Source organism: Arachis stenosperma, chromosome 9, assembly GCF_014773155.1.
Source record: "Arachis stenosperma cultivar V10309 chromosome 9, arast.V10309.gnm1.PFL2, whole genome shotgun sequence".
Lineage (NCBI taxonomy): Eukaryota > Viridiplantae > Streptophyta > Magnoliopsida > Fabales > Fabaceae > Arachis > Arachis stenosperma.
Genome location: NC_080385.1, coordinates 39387186 through 39405289, shown reverse-complemented (window position 1 = coordinate 39405289; position 18104 = coordinate 39387186). Strand labels below are relative to the sequence as shown.

Below are 18104 nucleotides of genomic sequence, written 5' to 3'. Positions count from 1 at the left end.
CATACACGGCCTTTCCGGCTCACGGTTAAATCTATAACCAGCCGTTTCATTAACAATTATAGCCTTTCGGCCCATGGCATAACAAGCACTTCCACCACCATCCTCCGCATCTCACATAATCATCTTGATCCTCTTTGATCATTCATTTTTCCCTTGCTTCACTCGCAAGTTACCTCATTCACTAGCCCCTTTTTAATAGCTAGGCATGTCATAATGAATTAAGACATAAATGGTGAGATCGGAGGCTTAGAAGTATGAGATTTGGCTTTTAAAACTCAAAAATCAACTTTGGGATGAAAACAGGGCCACGCGTACGCGCACTCCATGCGCACGCGTGGATGGTCTCAAAAACTCTTCGACGCGCAAGCGTCATGCACGCTAACGCGTGGATTAAAGATTTGCCAATCGACGCGCACGCGTCAACCACGCGTACGCGCGGGTGTTCTCGTGCCCCAGGCACAATACTGGCACAGTTCTGGCATAACTCTCTGGAAAATGGCTGGGCATTGGGTGCAGCACAATCGGCGCGCCTGCGCACATCACGCGCACGCGTGGATGGCACTTTTCGGAAGAACGGCGCGTACGCGCCAGGTGCGCCCACGCGCAAGGGGTCATTCTGCTAAAAATTTTCTAAGTTAAAAGCTGCAGAATTCACAGGTTTAAACCCCAACCTTCCAACGGGCATAACTTCCTCATTTTAAATCGTTTTTCACCCGTTCTTCGAACGGCATGGACATCTCGGATCCAATTTCATTTCTAAACAGATTTGGTACAAAACAGAGATCCGTAGTCCAAGTTATGTCCCATCAAAGTATGCCCAAAAACCATATTTTCATACAAAACCACAATATGCCATTTTCAAAACAAGCCATTTTCAACTCTTTTCAAAATCAATCAAAACATGCCATTTTCATCCCTTTTCTTTGAAATCAATCAAAATGTATCAAATTCAACATCAAGCCTCCTCAACTCACACATTGACACATTACCACAATTTACCAAAATCACTATCTCATCATTTTAACCCACTTCACCCAAGTGGCTCAAACTCAAACATATTGACATCTCATATACTCTTCCTCATGCCAATTTCAACAACACCAATTCCAATAAATCATCATTGTACATAATCAATATCATACTCACCATCAACATGGTTCAACCCACAATTCAACCATAACCAATCATCAAGCATATATCACAACATGCATATTTCTCATACATCATACCATCAAGGCATCAATAATCATCATCACATATATGACCACATCATATATCTCAATCATTCAACAACATCAACCATTCAATGCCTATCTTAGGGCCTCTAGCCTAAGTATTTCCTACCACATTACATATTAGATACGGGAAACCGAAACCATACCTTAGCCGATTTTCCCAAGCTCCCCCGGAGCACTTCCAAACCACTTATCCACAAGCCCTCAAGGCCTCAACACCTCCAAGAACAGATTTTTCACCACCAAACCCTTTCCAAGCTTTTCAAAGTCACCAATCAAGCTCCAATATCCATACATACACAACCTAAGCCACAACCATCATACCCATACACAACATCTCAATACCCAAACATCATAGAACAACAAATCACACTAGGGTTGAGAATCTTACCACACCCAAGGTCCAAGGAGATAAGATTAACCTTCTCCTTCAAGAGAGTTGGATCCTATAACATCAAAGAGCCCAAAATCTCAACATTTTTGCTCATAAAACTCGAAAATGAGGGCTGGAATTTCGAACAGAAACACGTGGCTTACCTCAAGATTAGTTGTATGGGTTTTGTAGAGCTCTTCGCGGTGAACGCGTGGCCGCAAACGGAGCGGCAATCGGAGCTCTAGATCAAAAGTTATGGTGGTTTGAAGATCAAGTGAGAGAAAGAACTTGAGAGAGTGTTCTTCTCCCCCTTTCTCTCTAATTTCAGCGTGTGTGTGTAACAAGTGAGGAGAGAGAGTGCTGAAAACTAGGGTTTTGGTCTAGTTATGTTGGGCCAAGGGCCCACTTTGGGTCCGGTTGGCCCGGTTTGGCCCGTTCGGTCCAATCTTGGTCCGAATTCTATAATATTGGTACCAAAATTCTCGTCTTAGTCTCCTCTATCACATTTAGCCATAAAAATCATATTTTAGCCTTTCTAGAATAAATTCTCATTTATGGGTTAATTAGCCGTTAATTAACCGGGTTTTACAAAACTTGGTTTTCAATATCATTCGTCTATTCTTATTCTTATTCTTATAGTACGATATATGTCAACACGTAGTGATCCAGCCCCTAAAGCCATTGCTACTGCACTATTGATGATGGCCCGGACAGCATCCTATGTACCTAGAGAATTTCCTTTGTGGGCCAGATTTTTGACAAATTTAAAACTTCTACAAGGAGAAATTTAATGTGGACCAAAATGAAAGAAAAATACTAACTCTGGGCCACACGTATAAGGACATATGGAGACGAAAATACTGATGAGTATGATCCACTTTGCACACTCAATGCCCATCAACCATTGGTATCGTCAAGAGTCCACTTTGCATCTCTAAAAGCTACTTCACATATCGAAGCTGATGTAAGATTAGAATAAGATTAATGATTATGTTATGACATGTGACTGTAATATTGATTGATGTAATTAATTTGGCTATTTTGTTTTTCTAGATAGTCACTGTTGTGTCTGATCCTCAACCAAGAAAATATTAAAAGATTCCAGGAAAAAATTTACTGTCTCCTACCTAATATTGTGGTAAGGTGTAATGTATTAAAATTTGGGTGCATTTTGTTATCTTTGGGTGTATTAAAAATTTTCTTTTGGTGTTTAATAAATGCTGCAGAATATGGCCATTAGAAATCATCCAGCTGGGGAGTTCTTACAGCCAAAATCCAAAAAGCCATTTAAGGTCGAAGACTACCCAATGTTTATACCCTTTTTGGATTGGAAAAAATTAGCATCACATCCATATGTAAGTTTTCATTTCTAAAACTTCTTATCACAATTCTTTGGTTATCTGCGAATTAAACTAAAACACTATTCAATGTAGACATGTTTCATATTTTTGCACCTGTTTGCTATTCAGAGCATTGGTGGATATGGGTGCGTGGCTGACATAAGAAAGAAAAAATTTTATATACTTGACCTCTATCACAAGGAGTGTCCCTCCAAAGCCAAAATGCAGCTAAATAAATTTATTGTAAGTTGATTATATTTTTTGCATTTTAAAATTTGGGTGTATTTCAATTCAAAGTAAGGTGTATAATATGATCCTTTAGGTGTATTCATTTATTATATTTATTACTTCTTATATTCGGCTTTGTTTTTTTTTTTTTCGGGGTATGTGATTTCGAGAATTAGGGGATATGCCAGGGGAGCACCTCTCAAGATAAAAGATTGTTGATGAATTAGGATTCGTACCGATTCGGAAATTTGATAAAAATATTTTCGTTATGAGTATAGTCCAAACCTGCAATTAAATCCCAAACATCAAAGTTTAAATTCAAAGGATAATAACCGAGATCAAGAGTACTTCAACATTAGGTCGTTCTTCCCTAGGATACAATTGAAGTATTACTTCCTTGGTTGTTAAGAAAAAAAAGGGGTTTTCAAGTGAGAAATGAAAGATTAAAAGAACTTAAGAATAAAAGAACTAAGCAATAATCAAAATTGGAATTAATGCAAGTAAAGAGAAAACAAGATCAAAACTAATGAAAATGCTATAAATGCAATAAGGAGCCTTGACTTAGGAATAAGAGGGTCCAAGGAATCCTATCATCGTCATAACCACAACTATGATAATTATGATGAGTCAATCTTGCCTAGTTAGCCCCTAACATCGAAGAGTAAGTCAAGCGAACATAATTGACCTTAATCCATAAGTCCTAGCTAACTTACCAAACTAGTTGATAAAAAGCTAGCGTCAATGGAAACAAGAGTCAACTAACTACCCAAGAATTACCACTAAATGTCGGACATTGTGACTCTAGTATCCTAGGAACTCTATTCCCAAGCCAAGGTGTAAAAATCTACTCAAAACTCATAATTGGCATTTTCACAAACACCTTGTGTGCATATAAGTAAAACATGGAAAATTGTAAGGAAAAATGGAAAACTATAACCAACCATTCACAAAATCAAATATAAACAAGCAATCAAACATAAAGAGAGAATGAAACATAAAATTCATTGATCAAAACTTCAAGAAATTTAAAATTGCAAATATTGAAAAAGCACTTGAACCAAGAGAAAATGAAACTAAAGACAATGTAATTGAAGAGGAAATTGAGAGTACTTACAATTAAAGAGGCAAAATCCAATTGATATAGCACTTCATATGGCTTCAATCCCTCTTGATATAGCACTTCCCATTCAGTATTGGAGCTTCCAAAACTGGGCCAAAGGCCCCCAAAATCGTGCAACACGTGTTTCATTAATGAAATCACATGTAGGGTCCTGTGCGTACGCACAGATGTGTGCGTTCTGTGCGTACGCACACTTTGCTAAAAGTCCTCCTGTGTGTACGAACAGGTACTTGTGCACACGCACACATAGAAATTATTCGCTGAGTGTGATTTTCCTTGTTTTCTTCATGTTTTCTCTCTTGTACATGCTTTCTCCCACTTTTAACCATCCATTCTTGCCTAAATGACCTGAAATCACACAACAAACATATCATGGCATCAAATGACATAAAAGTGGAATTAAAAATCACTAATCTAAGCATTAAAACACATATTTTCACATTTAGGATCAAATTAGGGACGAAACACAAAAGTATGCTATTTGGGTGCTTAAGTGTGAGTTCATGTGCTAGAATCCATTCAAATCAAGCCAAAATATATCGAAAAATATGGACTCATCAATTCCCCCACACTTAAACAATAGCATGTTCTCATGCTAAACCAACAAGGAGAATGATAAAAAGGATAATCAACTTATTGAATGCAACTATCTATATACATGCAAGTATACTATATATATATATATATATATATATATATATATATATATATATATATATATATATATGAAATTGGTAAAAACAAATGAACAAATTCCCAAGCAAATATAGGTAACTAGGGCAAAGCAAAGAAGTAGCTCAGTGCAAGCAAAAATCTAAAGAATTGATTTAACTCATCAAAATGAAGCAACTTGCAAGAATACATGATAAGCAGTTTGGAAACATAGAGTTATGTAATTGAACCCTCACTAGGTTTGTATACACTCTAATCACTTGGTATCTAGGGTCAATTCACTCAAATTTCCTTCCAATCATGCTTTCAAGGATTTGCTTTTCATCTAACAATCAACAAATATGTAATGCATGAGTGCAAGTATCATGAGGTCTTTAGAAGGTTGGGATTAGGGTTAAGGTAGGATAAATATGGCTAAGTGGACTAAGGAATTAGATCTTTGATTAGCTCAAGTGTCCAACTCAACCTACATCAATCGAATCACAAACTAGGCAACCTAACTTCCCATTCCCTTTTTATACACATTCATGCCTTAGTTTCTATTTGATGAGCGGATAATTTATACGCTTTTTGGCATTGTTTTTAGTATGTTTTTAGTATGTTTTAGTTAGTTTTTATTATATTTTTATTAGTTTTTAGTTAAAATTCACTTTTCTGGACTTTACTATGAGTTTGTGTGTTTTTCTGTGATTTCAGGTATTTTCTGGCTGAAATTGAGGGACCTGAGCAAAAATTTGATTCAGAGACTGAAAAGGACTGCAGATGCTGTTGGATTCTGACCACCTTGCACTCGAAGTGGATTTTCTTGAGCTACAGAAGCCCAATTGGTGCGCCCTCAATGGCGTTGGAAATTAGACATCCTGGGCTTTCCAGCAATGTATAATAGTCCATACTTTGCCCGAGATTTGATGGCCCAAACCGGCGTTTCAAATCAGCTCAAGAATGCCCGGCGTTAAACGCCGGAACTGGCACAAGAATGGGAGTTAAACGCCCAAACTGGCACAAAAGCTGGCGTTTAACTCCAAGAGAAGTCTCTACATGAAAATTCTTCAATGCTCAGCCCAAGCACACACCAAGTGGGTCCGGAAGTAGATTTTTATGTCATTTACTCATTTCTGTAAACCCTAGGCTACTAGTTCTCTACAAATAGGACCTTTTACTATTGTATTGTGATCTTTCAATCTTAGAAATCTTTGAATCATGTTTTTATGATTGAACCCTCTTTGGGAGGCTGGCCATTCGGCCATGCCTAGACCTTGTTCTTATGTATTTTCAACGGTGGAGTTTCTACACACCATAGATTAAGTTGTGGAGCTCTGCTGTACCTCGAGTATTAATGCAATTACTATTGTTCTTCTATTCAATTCAGCTTGTTCTTATTCCAAGATATTCATTCGCACTCAAGAACTTGATGAATGTGATGATTATGTGACGCTCATCATCATTCTCACTTATGAACGCGTGCCTGACAACCACTCCCGTTCTACAAGCAAACAAGGCTTGAATGTTTATCTCTTGGATTCCTTAATTAGAATCTTCGTGGTATAAGCTAGAATTGATAGCGGCATTCAAGAGAATCCGGAAGGTCTAAACCTTGTCTGTGGTATTCTGAGTAGGATTCAATGATTGAATGACTGTGACGAGCTTCAAACTCCTGAAGGCTGGGCGTTAGTGACAGACGCAAAAGAATCAATGGATTCTATTCCAACCTGATTGAGAACCGACAGATGATTAGCCGTGCCGTGACAGGGTGCGTTGAACATTTTCACTGAGAGGACGGGATTGTAGCCACTGACAACGGTGATGCCCAACATACAGCTTTTCATGGAAAGGAGTAAGAAGGATTGGATGAAGACAGTAGGAAAGCAGAGAGACGGAAGGGACAAAGCATCTCCATTCGCTTATCTGAAATTCTCACCAATGAAATGCATAAGTACCTCTATCTTTATGTTTTATTCATATATCATCCATAACCATTTGAATCTGCCTGACTAAGATTTACAAGGTGACCATAGCTTGCTTCATACCAACAATCTCCGTGGGATCGACCCTTACTCGCGTAAGGTTTATTACTTGGACGACCCAGTGCACTTGTTGGTTAGTTGTGCGAAGTTGTGAAATTATGTTTAGACCATGGTATTGAGCACCAAGTCTTTGGAGCCATTACCGGGGACTGTTTGAGTTGTGAAAAGTAGATATCACAATTTCGTGCACCAAGTTTTTGGCGCCGTTGCCGGGGATTGTTTCGAGTATGGACAACTGACGGTTCATCTTGTTGCTTAGATTAGGTATTTTTCAGAGTTCTTAAGAATGAATTCTAGTGTTTCAAGGTGATGTTTTTATCATCACCAAAGCTGATTGATTCTCATCAATTTAGCTCTTGAATGTAATGTCCTGCTGAAGCTTGGCTAGCCATGTCTAATTTCTTTAGACTGAAGCTTTAGACTAACATTGCATGATTCCTGGAATTCTCATTAAGAATTTTGATATCTTTATTTTCTTTTCCACTTAATTTTCGAAAAATCCAAAAAAAATTACAAAATCATAAAAACCAAAAATATTGTGTGTTTCTTGTTGAGTCTAGAGTCTCATGTTAAGTTTGGTGTCAATTGCATGTTTCTATTCTTCTTGCATTCATTCATGTGTCTTAAGTGATCTTCAAGATGTTCTTGATGATTTCCTTGCTCTGATCTTTAAATTCTCTTGACTTGAGTGTTTTGTTGTTTCTCATATGCATTCTCATTTTGTTAGTGTCAATGGTATACAAACTACTAAGTTTGGTGTCTTGCATGCATTGTTATTTGATTTTAGTTGTATTTTGATTATTCCTCATCATCAAAAATCCAAAAAATTTTTAATTTGTGTCTTTTCAAGTCAATAATACAGAGAATTGAAGATTCAGAACATTCAGCAGAGGAATTACATAGAAAAAGCTGGGCATTCAAAACGCCCAGTGAGGAAGGCAAACTGGCGTTTAAACGCCAGCCAGGGTGCCTGGTTGGGCGTTTAACGCCCAAAAGGGTAGTGCTTTGGGCGTTAAACGCCAGAATGTGCACCATTCTGGGCGTTTAACGCCAGGATGGCACAAGAGGGAGGATTCTGTTTTCAATTCAGATTTTTTTTTTCAGGTTTTCAAAATTTTTCAAAATCAAATCTTTTTCAAATCATATATTTTCAATTAAATCTTTTTCAAAATCAATTTCTTTCCATTTTCAAAAATACTTGCTATCAATTAATGAATTGATTCAACATTTCAAGTATGTTGCATTTTCTGTTGAGAAAGGTTTAATGTCTGAATCATATCTTTTCTTGTTAGCCAAGTCATTAATTTTTAAAATCAAATCTTTTTAAATTGTTTTTCAAATCATATATTTTCAATCATATCTTTTTAAAACCATAACTTTTCAATCATATCTTTTTCTCACATCTTTTTCAAAATAGTTTTCAATCATATCTTTTTAATTTCTAATTTCAAAATCTTTTTCAAAAATCACTTGATTTCTTTTCCACTCTTGGTTTTCGAAAATCAATTACTATTTTTCAAAATATTTTTAAAATCTTTTACTTAATTTTTGAAAATTTCTTCCCCTCTTCTCACATCCTTCTATTTATGGACTAACACTATTCCTCAATGAACAATTCGAACTCCATCTCTCTTGATAAGTTCGAATTCTTCTACTTCTTCCTTCTATTTTTCTTTTCCTCTGACACCTCAAGGAGTCTCTATACTGTGACATAGAGGATTCCATACTTTCTTGTTCTCTTCTCTTTCATATGAGCAGGAGCAAAAACAAAAGCATTCTTGTTGAGGCTGACCCTGAACCTGAAAGGACCTTGAAGCGAAAGCTAAGAGAAGCTAAGGCACAACTCTCTGTAGAGGACCTAACAAAAATCTTCAAACAAGAAGAACCCATGTCAGCCGAAAACAACAACAATGCCAACAATGCAAGGAAGGTGCTGGGTGACTTTACTGCACCTACTCCCGAATTCTATGGGAGAAGCATCTCAATCCCTGCCATTGGAGCAAACAACTTTGAGCTTAAGCCTCAATTAGTTTTTCTAATGCAACAGAATTGCAAGTTCCATGGACTTCTATTGGAAGATCCTCATCAGTTTTTAGCTGAGTTCTTGCAAATATGTGACACTGTCAAGACTAATGGGGTTGACCCTGAGGTCTACCGACTTATGCTATTCCCTTTTGCTGTAAGAGACAGAGCTAGGATATGGTTGGATTCACAACCTAAAGAAAGCCTGAACTCTTGGGAAAAGCTAGTCAATGCCTTCTTGGCAAAGTTCTTTCCACCTCAAAAATTGAGTAAGCTTAGAGTGGAAGTCCAAACCTTCAGACAGAAGGAAGGAGAATCCCTCTATGAAGCTTGGGAAAGATACAAACAATTGATCAGAAAGTGTCCCTCTGATATGCTTTCTGAATGGAGCATCATAGGTATTTTCTATGATGGTCTGTCTGAACTATCCAAGATGTCATTGGATAGCTCTGCTGGAGGATCTCTTCATCTGAAGAAGACGCCTGCAGAAGCTCAAGAGCTCATTGAAATGGTTGCAAATAACCAATTCATGTACACTTCTGAAAGGAATCCTGTGAACAATGGGACAAATCAGAAGAAAGGAGTTCTTGAGATTGATATTCTGAATGCCATATTGGCTCAGAATAAGATATTGACTCAGCAAGTCAATTTGATTTCTCAAAGTCTGTCTGGAATGCAAGCTGCACCAGGCAATACTAAGGACGCTTCATCTGAAGAAGAAGCTTATGATCCTGAGAACCCTTCAATGGAAGAGGTGAATTACATGGGAGAACCCTATGGAAACACCTATAATTCTTCATGGAGAAATCATCCAAATCTCTCATGAAAGGATCAACAGAGACCTCAACAAGGTTTCAACAACAATAATGGTGGAAGAAACAGGTTTAGCAATGGCAAGCCTTTTCCATCATCTTCTCAGCAACAGATAGAGAATTCTAAGCAGAGTCACTCTGACTTAGCAACCATGGTCTCTGATCTAGTCAAAACCACTCAAAGTTTCATGATTGAAACAAGGTCCTCCATTAGGAATTTGGAGGCACAAGTGGGACAGCTGAGCAAGAAAATTACTGAACTCCCTCATAGTACTCTTCCAAGCAATACAGAAGAGAATCCAAAAGGAGAGTGTAAGGCCATCAACATGACCGAACTTGGAGAGGATGAAGAGGCAGTGAGCGCCACTGAGGAAGACCTCAATGGACGTCCACTGGCCTCCAATGAGTTCCCTAATGAGGAACCATGGGAATCTGAGGCTCACACTGAGACCATAGAGATTCCAATGGATTTACTTCTGCCATTCATGAGTTCTGATGAGTATTCTTCATCTGAAGAGGATGAGTATGTCACTGAAGAGCAAGTTTCTAAATACCTTGGAGCAATCATGAAGCTAAATGACAAGTTATTTGGTAATGAGAATTGGGAGAACGAACCTCCTTTGCTCACCAAAGAACTGGATGACTTGTCTAGGCAGAAATTACCTCAAAAGAGACAAGATCCTGGGAAGTTTTCAATACCTTGTACCATAGGCACCATGACCTTTAAGAAGGCTCTGTGTGACCTAGGGTCAAGCATAAACCTCATGCCTCTCTCTGTAATGGAGAAGCTAGGGATCTTTGAGGTACAAGCTGCAAGAATCTCACTAGAGATGGCAGACAATTGAAGAAAACAAGCTTATGGACTTGTAGAGGATGTTCTGGTAAAGATTGAAGACCATTACATCCCTGCTGATTTTATAGTCCTAGAGACTGGGAAGTGCATGGATGAATCCATCATCCTTGGCAGACCCTTCCTAGCCACAGCAAAGGCTGTGATTGATGTAGACAGAGGAGAATTGAACATTCAAGTGAATGAAGAATCCTTTGTGTTTAAGGCTCAAGGATATCCCTCTGTTACCATGAAGAGTAAGCATGAAGAGCTTCTCTCAAAATAGAGTCAAATAGAGCCCCCACAGTCAAACTCTAAGTTTGGTGTTGGGAGGCCACAACCAAATTCTAAGTTTGGTGTTGAACCCCCACATTCAAACTCTAAGTTTGATGTTGGGAGGTTCCAACATTGCTCTGAGTATCTGTGAGGCTCCATGAGAGCCCACTGTCAAGCTACTGACATTAAAGAAACGCTTGTTGGGAGGCAACCCAATGTTATATTTAATCTATTTTTCTTTGTTATTTTATGTTTTCTATAGGTTGATGATCATGGGAAGTCACAAAATCAATTGAAAAAGCAAAAACAGAATGAAAAACAGAAAGAAAAACAGCACACCCTGGAGGAGAACTTGCTGGCGTTTAAACGCCAGTGAAGCTAGTAAATGGGCGTTTAACGCCCAGTCTGGCACCATTCTGGGCGTTTAACGCCAGAAAGGGGCACCAGACTGGCGTTAAACGCCAAGAAAGGGCAAGAAGCTGGCGTTAAACGCCAGAAATGGGCACCAGCCCGGCGTTTAATGCCAAAATTGGCACAGAGAGCATTTTTGCTCGCCACTTGGTGCAGGGATAACTTTTCCTTGACACCTCAAGATCTGTGGACCCCACAGGATCCCCACCTACCCCACCACCCTCCCATCTTTCTCTTCACCACTCACATCCATCCTTCATAAAACCCCACCTACCTCACCATTCAAATTTAAACCACTTTCCCTCCCAAACCCACCCTCCCATAACCGAACCCTACCCCTCTCTCCACCCCTATATAAACCCATCTTCACTCCCTTATTTTCACACACCCTAAACACTACTTCTCCCCCTTTGGCCGAACCACAAAGCCATCTCCATCTCCTCTATTTCTTCTTCTTCTACTCTCTTCTTTCTTCTTTTGCTCGAGGACGAGCAAACCTTTTAAGTTTGGTGTGGTAAAAGCATTGCTTTTTGTCTTTCCATAACCATTTATGGCATCCAAGGCCGGAGAAACCTCTAGAAAGAGGAAAGGGAAAGCAAAAGCTTTCACCTCCGAGTCATGGGAGATGGAGAGATTCATCTCAAGGGTGCATCAAGACCACTTCTATGAAGTTGTGGCCTTGAAGAAGGTGATCCCCGAGGTCCCTTTCAAACTCAAAAAGAGTGAATATCCGAAGATCCGACATGAGATTCGAAGAAGAGGTTGGGAAGTTCTTACCAACCCCATTCAACAAGTCAGAATTTTAATGGTTCAAGAGTTCTATGCCAATGCATGGATCACCAAGAACCATGATCAAAGTGTGAACCCGGACCCAAAGAATTGGCTTACAATAGTTCGGGGGAAATACTTAGATTTTAGTCCGGAAAATGTAAGGTTGGCATTCAACTTGCCCATGATGCAAGGAGATGAACACCCTTACACTAGAAATGTCAACTTTGATCAAAGGTTGGACCAAGTCCTCACAGTCATCTGTGAAGAGGGCGCCCAATGGAAGAGAGATTCAAGAGGGAAGCCGGTTCAATTGAGAAGGCATGACCTCAAGCCCGTAGCTAGGGGATGGTTGGAGTTTATCCAACGCTCAATTATTCCCACTAGCAACCGGTTCGAAGTTACTATAGACCGGGCCATCATGATCCATAATATCATGATTGGAGAAGAAGTAGAAGTTCATGAGGTTATAGCCCAAGAACTTTATAAGGTGGCGGACAAGTCCTCTACCTTGGCAAGGTTAGCCTTTCCTCATCTCATTTGTCACCTCTGTTATTCAGTTGGAGTTGACATAGAGGGAGACATCCCCATTGATGAGGACAAGCCCATCACTAAGAAAAGGATGGAGCAAACAAGAGATCCCACTCATCATGAAATCCCTGAGATGCCTCAAGGGATGCACTTTCCTCCACAAAACTATTAGGAGCAAATCAACACCTCCCTAGGAGAATTGAGTTCCAACATGGGACAACTAAGGGTGGAGCACCAAGAACATTCCATCATCCTCCATGAAATGAGAGAAGATCAAAGAATCATGAGAGAGGAGCAACAAAGGCAAGGAAGAGACATTGAGGAGCTCAAGCACTCCATAAGATCTTCAAGAGGAAGAACAAGCCGCCATCACTAAGGTGGACCCGTTCTTTAATTTCCTTGTTCTCTATTTTTCTGTTTTTTCGAAAAAATCATGCTTATGTTTATCTATGTTTGTGTCTTGTGATCATTAGTATCTTAGTATCTATGCCTTAAAGTTATGAATATCCTATGAATCCATCACCTTTCTTAAATGAAAAATGTTCTTAATTGAAAAAGAGAAGAATTGCATAAATTTTAAATTTTATAACAGATTAATTATTTTGATGTGGTGGCAATACTTTTGTTTTCTGAATGTATGCTTAAACAGTGCATATGTCTTTTGAATTTGTTGTTCATGAATGGTTGGCTCTTGAAAGAATGATGAAAAAGGAGACATGTTACTGAGGAGCTGAAAAATCATAAAAATGATTCTTGAAGCAAGAAAAAGCAGTGAATACAAAAAAAAAGAAAAAGAACGAAAAAAAGGGGAGAAAGAGAAAAAGAAAGAAAAAGAAAGAAATAAAGTTGTGATCCAAGGCAAAAAGAGTATGCTTAAGAACCCTGGACACCTCTAATTGGGGACTCTAGCAAAGCTAAGTCACAATCTGAAAAGGTTCACCCAATTATGTGTCTGTGGCATGTATGTATCCGGTGGTAATACTGGAAGACAGAGTGCTTTGGGCCACGGCCAAGACTCATAAAGTAGCTGTGTTCAAGAATCATCATACTTAACTAGGATAATCAATAACACTATCTGGATTTTGAGTTCCTATAAAAGCCAATCATTCTGAATTTCAAAGGATAGAGTGAGATGCCAAAACTGTTCAGAGGCAAAAAGCTAAGAGCCCCACTCATCTAATTAATACTAATCTTCATAGATGTTTTTGGAATTCATTGTATATTCTCTTCTTTTTATCTTATTTGATTTTCAGTTGCTTGAGGACAAGCAACAATTTAAGTTTGGTGTTGTGATGAGCGGATAATTTATACGCTTTTTGGCATTGTTTTTAGTATGTTTTTAGTATGTTTTAGTTAGTTTTAATTATATTTTTATTAGTTTTTAGTTAAAATTCACTTTTCTGGACTTTACTATGAGTTTGTGTATTTTTCTGTGATTTCAGGTATTTTCTGGTTGAAATTGAGGGACCTGAGCAAAAATCTGATTCAGAGACTGAAAAGGACTGCAGATGCTGTTGGATTCTGACCTCCCTGCACTCGAAGTAAATTTTCTGGAGCTACAGAAGCCCAATTGGCGCGCTCTCAACGGCGTTGGAAATTAGACATCCTGGGCTTTCCAGCAATGTATAATAGCCCATACTTTGCTCGCGATTTGATGGCCCAAACCGGCGTTCCAAATCAGCTCAAGAATGCCCGGCGTTAAACGCCGGAACTGGCACAAGAATGGGAGTTAAACGCCCAAACTGGTACAAAAGCTAGCGTTTAACTCCAAGAGAAGTTTCTACACGAAAATGCTTCAATGCTCAGCCCAAGCACACACCAAGTGGGCCCGGAAGTGGATTTTTATGTCATTTACTCATTTCTGTAAACCCTAGGCTACTAGTTCTCTACAAATAGGACCTTTTACTATTGTATTGTGATCTTTCAATCTTAGAAATCTTTGAATCATATTTTTATGATTGAACCCTCTTTGGGAGGCTGGCCATTTGGCCATGCCTAGACCTTGTTCTTATGTATTTTCAACGGTGGAGTTTCTACACACCATAGATTAAGTTGTGGAGCTCTGCTGTACCTCGAGTATTAATACAATTACTATTGTTCTTCTATTTAATTCAGCTTGTTCTTATTCCAAGATATATTCACACTCAAGAACTTGATGAATGTGATGATTATGTGACGCTCATCATCATTCTCACTTATGATCGCGTGCCTGACAACCACTCCCGTTCTACAAGCAAACAAGGCTTGAATGTTTATCTTTTGGATTCCTTAATCGGAATCTTTGTGGTATAAGCTAGAATTGATGGCGGCATTCAAGAGAATCCGGAAGGTCTAAACCTTGTCTGTGGTATTCTGAGTAGGATTCAATGATTGAATGACTGTGACGAGCTTCAAACTCCTGAAGGCTGGGCGTTAGTGACAGACGCAAAAGAATCAATGGATTCTATTCCAACCTGATTGAGAACCGACAGATGATTAGCCGTGCCGTGACAGGGTGCGTTGAACATTTTCACTGAGAGGACGGGATTGTAGCCACTGACAACGGTGATGCCCAACATACAGCTTGCCATGGAAAGGAGTAAGAAGGATTGGATGAAGACAGTAGGAAAGCAGAGAGACGGAAGGGACAAAGCATCTCTATTCGCTTATCTGAAATTCTCACCAATGAAATGTATAAGTACCTCTATCTTTATGTTTTATTCATATATCATCCATAACCATTTGAATCTGCCTGACTAAGATTTACAAGGTGACCATAGCTTGCTTCATACCAACAATCTCCGTGGGATCGACCCTTACTCGCGTAAGGTTTATTACTTGGACGACCCGGTGCACTAGCTGGTTAGTTGTGCGAAGTTGTGAAATTATGTTTAGACCATGGTATTGAGCACCAAGTCTTTGGAGCCATTACTGGGGACTGTTTGAGTTGTGAAAAGTAGAAATCACAATTTCGTGCACCACTATTCAAAACACATATGCATTCCTTATTCTATTTTTTTATTCAAAACACATATGATTTTAGGTCTTTCTTTGGGATGACTTTTGTCCCTTCTTATTATTTTTCCATATACCTTTTTTCTATGACAAATGCATATGGTTAAAGCAAATTGATACATGAATGTGCACCCATTTTCCAAAATTTTTCTTTTTCAATGCATACCCAATACAAACTTTTTCATTCACTACCAATGTTTTCCAAAATTTCTTCCACACTTAAATGAAACACACTCTTCAACCTAAGCTAATCAAAGATGCAGTTCAAGGTAATTCATTGTTTTTCGCTTAGGATTGTGATGTACTAACAATTAGAACAAAAGAGATTAAGAAGTTCAAAGGGTTAACAAAGGTAGACAAGGGTAGGTCCATATGGGTGAGTGAGTTTAATTCAAAAACAGCCTCAATCATGCTAAATGCATTCAAAATATCAAACATTGGAAATAAAGAATCAAGCAAAATCAAGATTACAATCATAGAAGGAGCATAGCACACAATGAACAAAAATAGTGGTTAAGATGTGTAACCACTCATTAAAGCTCAAAAACTCACAAGGTATTTTGTTCTATTTCTCTTCTATATTCCATAAAAAATCATTCAAGCAAGTTTTAAAAATAATTTTCCAAATCAATTCAATAGAATTCCCTTGAAACAAAATTCTTGAAAATTTTTGTTGTTTTTCACTAAAGTTATTTCCTATATATGTATGTATGTATATATATTGTGATGGATGCAATTTCAAAATCTTTCCTTATTCTATTCCTAATTTTCAACATCGCAAAAACTAACATGAACCATTAGGACAAAATTGAACTAGGCAGTATGCTATTCACAACATCCAATCACAATTTCTATCTATAAAATATATACCATGTAAAAGATACAAAATTCAATAGATATAAACTATGAAGAAAATGCAATGCAACAATAAAAAATACTCCAAATATCTACAAGAAACGTAATAAAATAAAACAAAAATTGAAGTTCAAAGTGTTCGGAAAAGAAAATTTACACCCCAAAAATGGTGAATCCTCCCCCACAATTAAGCGTTGCATGGTCCTCCGTGCACAAACACAATCCTGGGAGAATAGCTATGAAGCTCCACCTTCAGCTAGTGGGCACCGGGGGACTCCGGGTTGTGTGGGACTCACCAAGTCCAACGCATTCTCGACATCTTCATCCACGGTGTCCTCTTCCTCTCCTGGCTCCTTGCCTTTATGTCTCATCCTCAAAAAGAATGAATGAGGTATAATTAGAATCATAGGGCAAGTGGCACAAAAAGATAAAGGGTGGAGCAAATACATTGTATGCTCGAAGCAAAAAGAAAACAAACAAGCATTTAATTGAGGAGGTTTCTATAGTAGTGTGGCATGATAAGAATTAGCCATGTGTCCATTCTAAATAAGCGCTCAGTTGGAACACACAAAACGGTCGGTTAGAATGGCATCCACACAATCAAAAGGTAAGCATGAGTTCCTTAATTAAATGGCCTAAGATGCAAGCAATAGATGAGCATCAATTAAGGACAAGCAAACTTAGACAACTACCACAAGAGTGAATTGAGTTTAGGGATTATTGAATATTGAAGTTGTACAAGTGAAAGAGTAAAATTGATATAAAATAGTACAACAAACAATAACGAATGCAATGATGAGGAGAAACTACCTATTCATCCTTAAGAATAAGGCAATAATCACATGGGAAGGTGCTTGCTACAGAAAGTGACAAGTCTTTATATGAATCAAGTCAAGTCAACTCAAACAAATGCCAAGCATTAACAGAGAGCAAATACCTTGTGATGTGATTATATTGACATAAAAACCATGATGAACAAGCAATTCCATTCAATTCACTAAATTTAATATGTACTTGTTAAAAATTTCACTAAATAAGAGGCAAAAAGTCAATTTCTAAATCAATTTGGTGCTAGTAACTCAAGATAATGAACTAGTACATTATTGAAATTCCAATCCCAAAATAACATCACAATCATTCAAAAGTGCGCAATTCTTAATTAGAATACCAAACAAGGATATAGTCTAACACATATGGTCGCGACAACACATGCATTTAAACAAAAAGTTCACCTAGGCATTATGTCAAACACATGGAGTGCAGTGCATATATGCATCAAAAATCAAGTAAAGATTCAAGCATCAACAACCCACAAATCAAAATTGAACACTTGCAATGCAACAGACAAACAATAAAGCAAAACTCAAGCATGAATACCAAAATTAAATAAAGAAAACAGAAATTAAGCAAGCAACTAAACATAACAAAGAAGATTAAAATAAGAAAATTGAAAAGTTGAAGGATGAAAAAGAAAAAGACAGGAAACAATGGCACTTGTATTAGCCACTGCGAGGCTCACGGCGACAGAGCTTCGCCGGAGAAGAGAAGAAAGAAGAAAAAGAAGGAAGGAAGAAGGAAGAAGAAGAAAGGAAAAAAAGAGAGAGAGGGGCGAAA

The 18104-nt window shown here is 38.1% G+C and overlaps 1 non-coding gene across 1 annotated transcript; it reads right to left on the bottom strand.

The window, feature by feature from the left end:
* Positions 1–9285: 9285 nt before the first annotated feature.
* Positions 9286–9393, bottom strand: LOC130953044 (small nucleolar RNA R71). The gene has a single exon (XR_009075217.1). It is a non-coding gene; the product is annotated as a small nucleolar RNA R71 (small nucleolar RNA).
* Positions 9394–18104: the final 8711 nt, after the last annotated feature.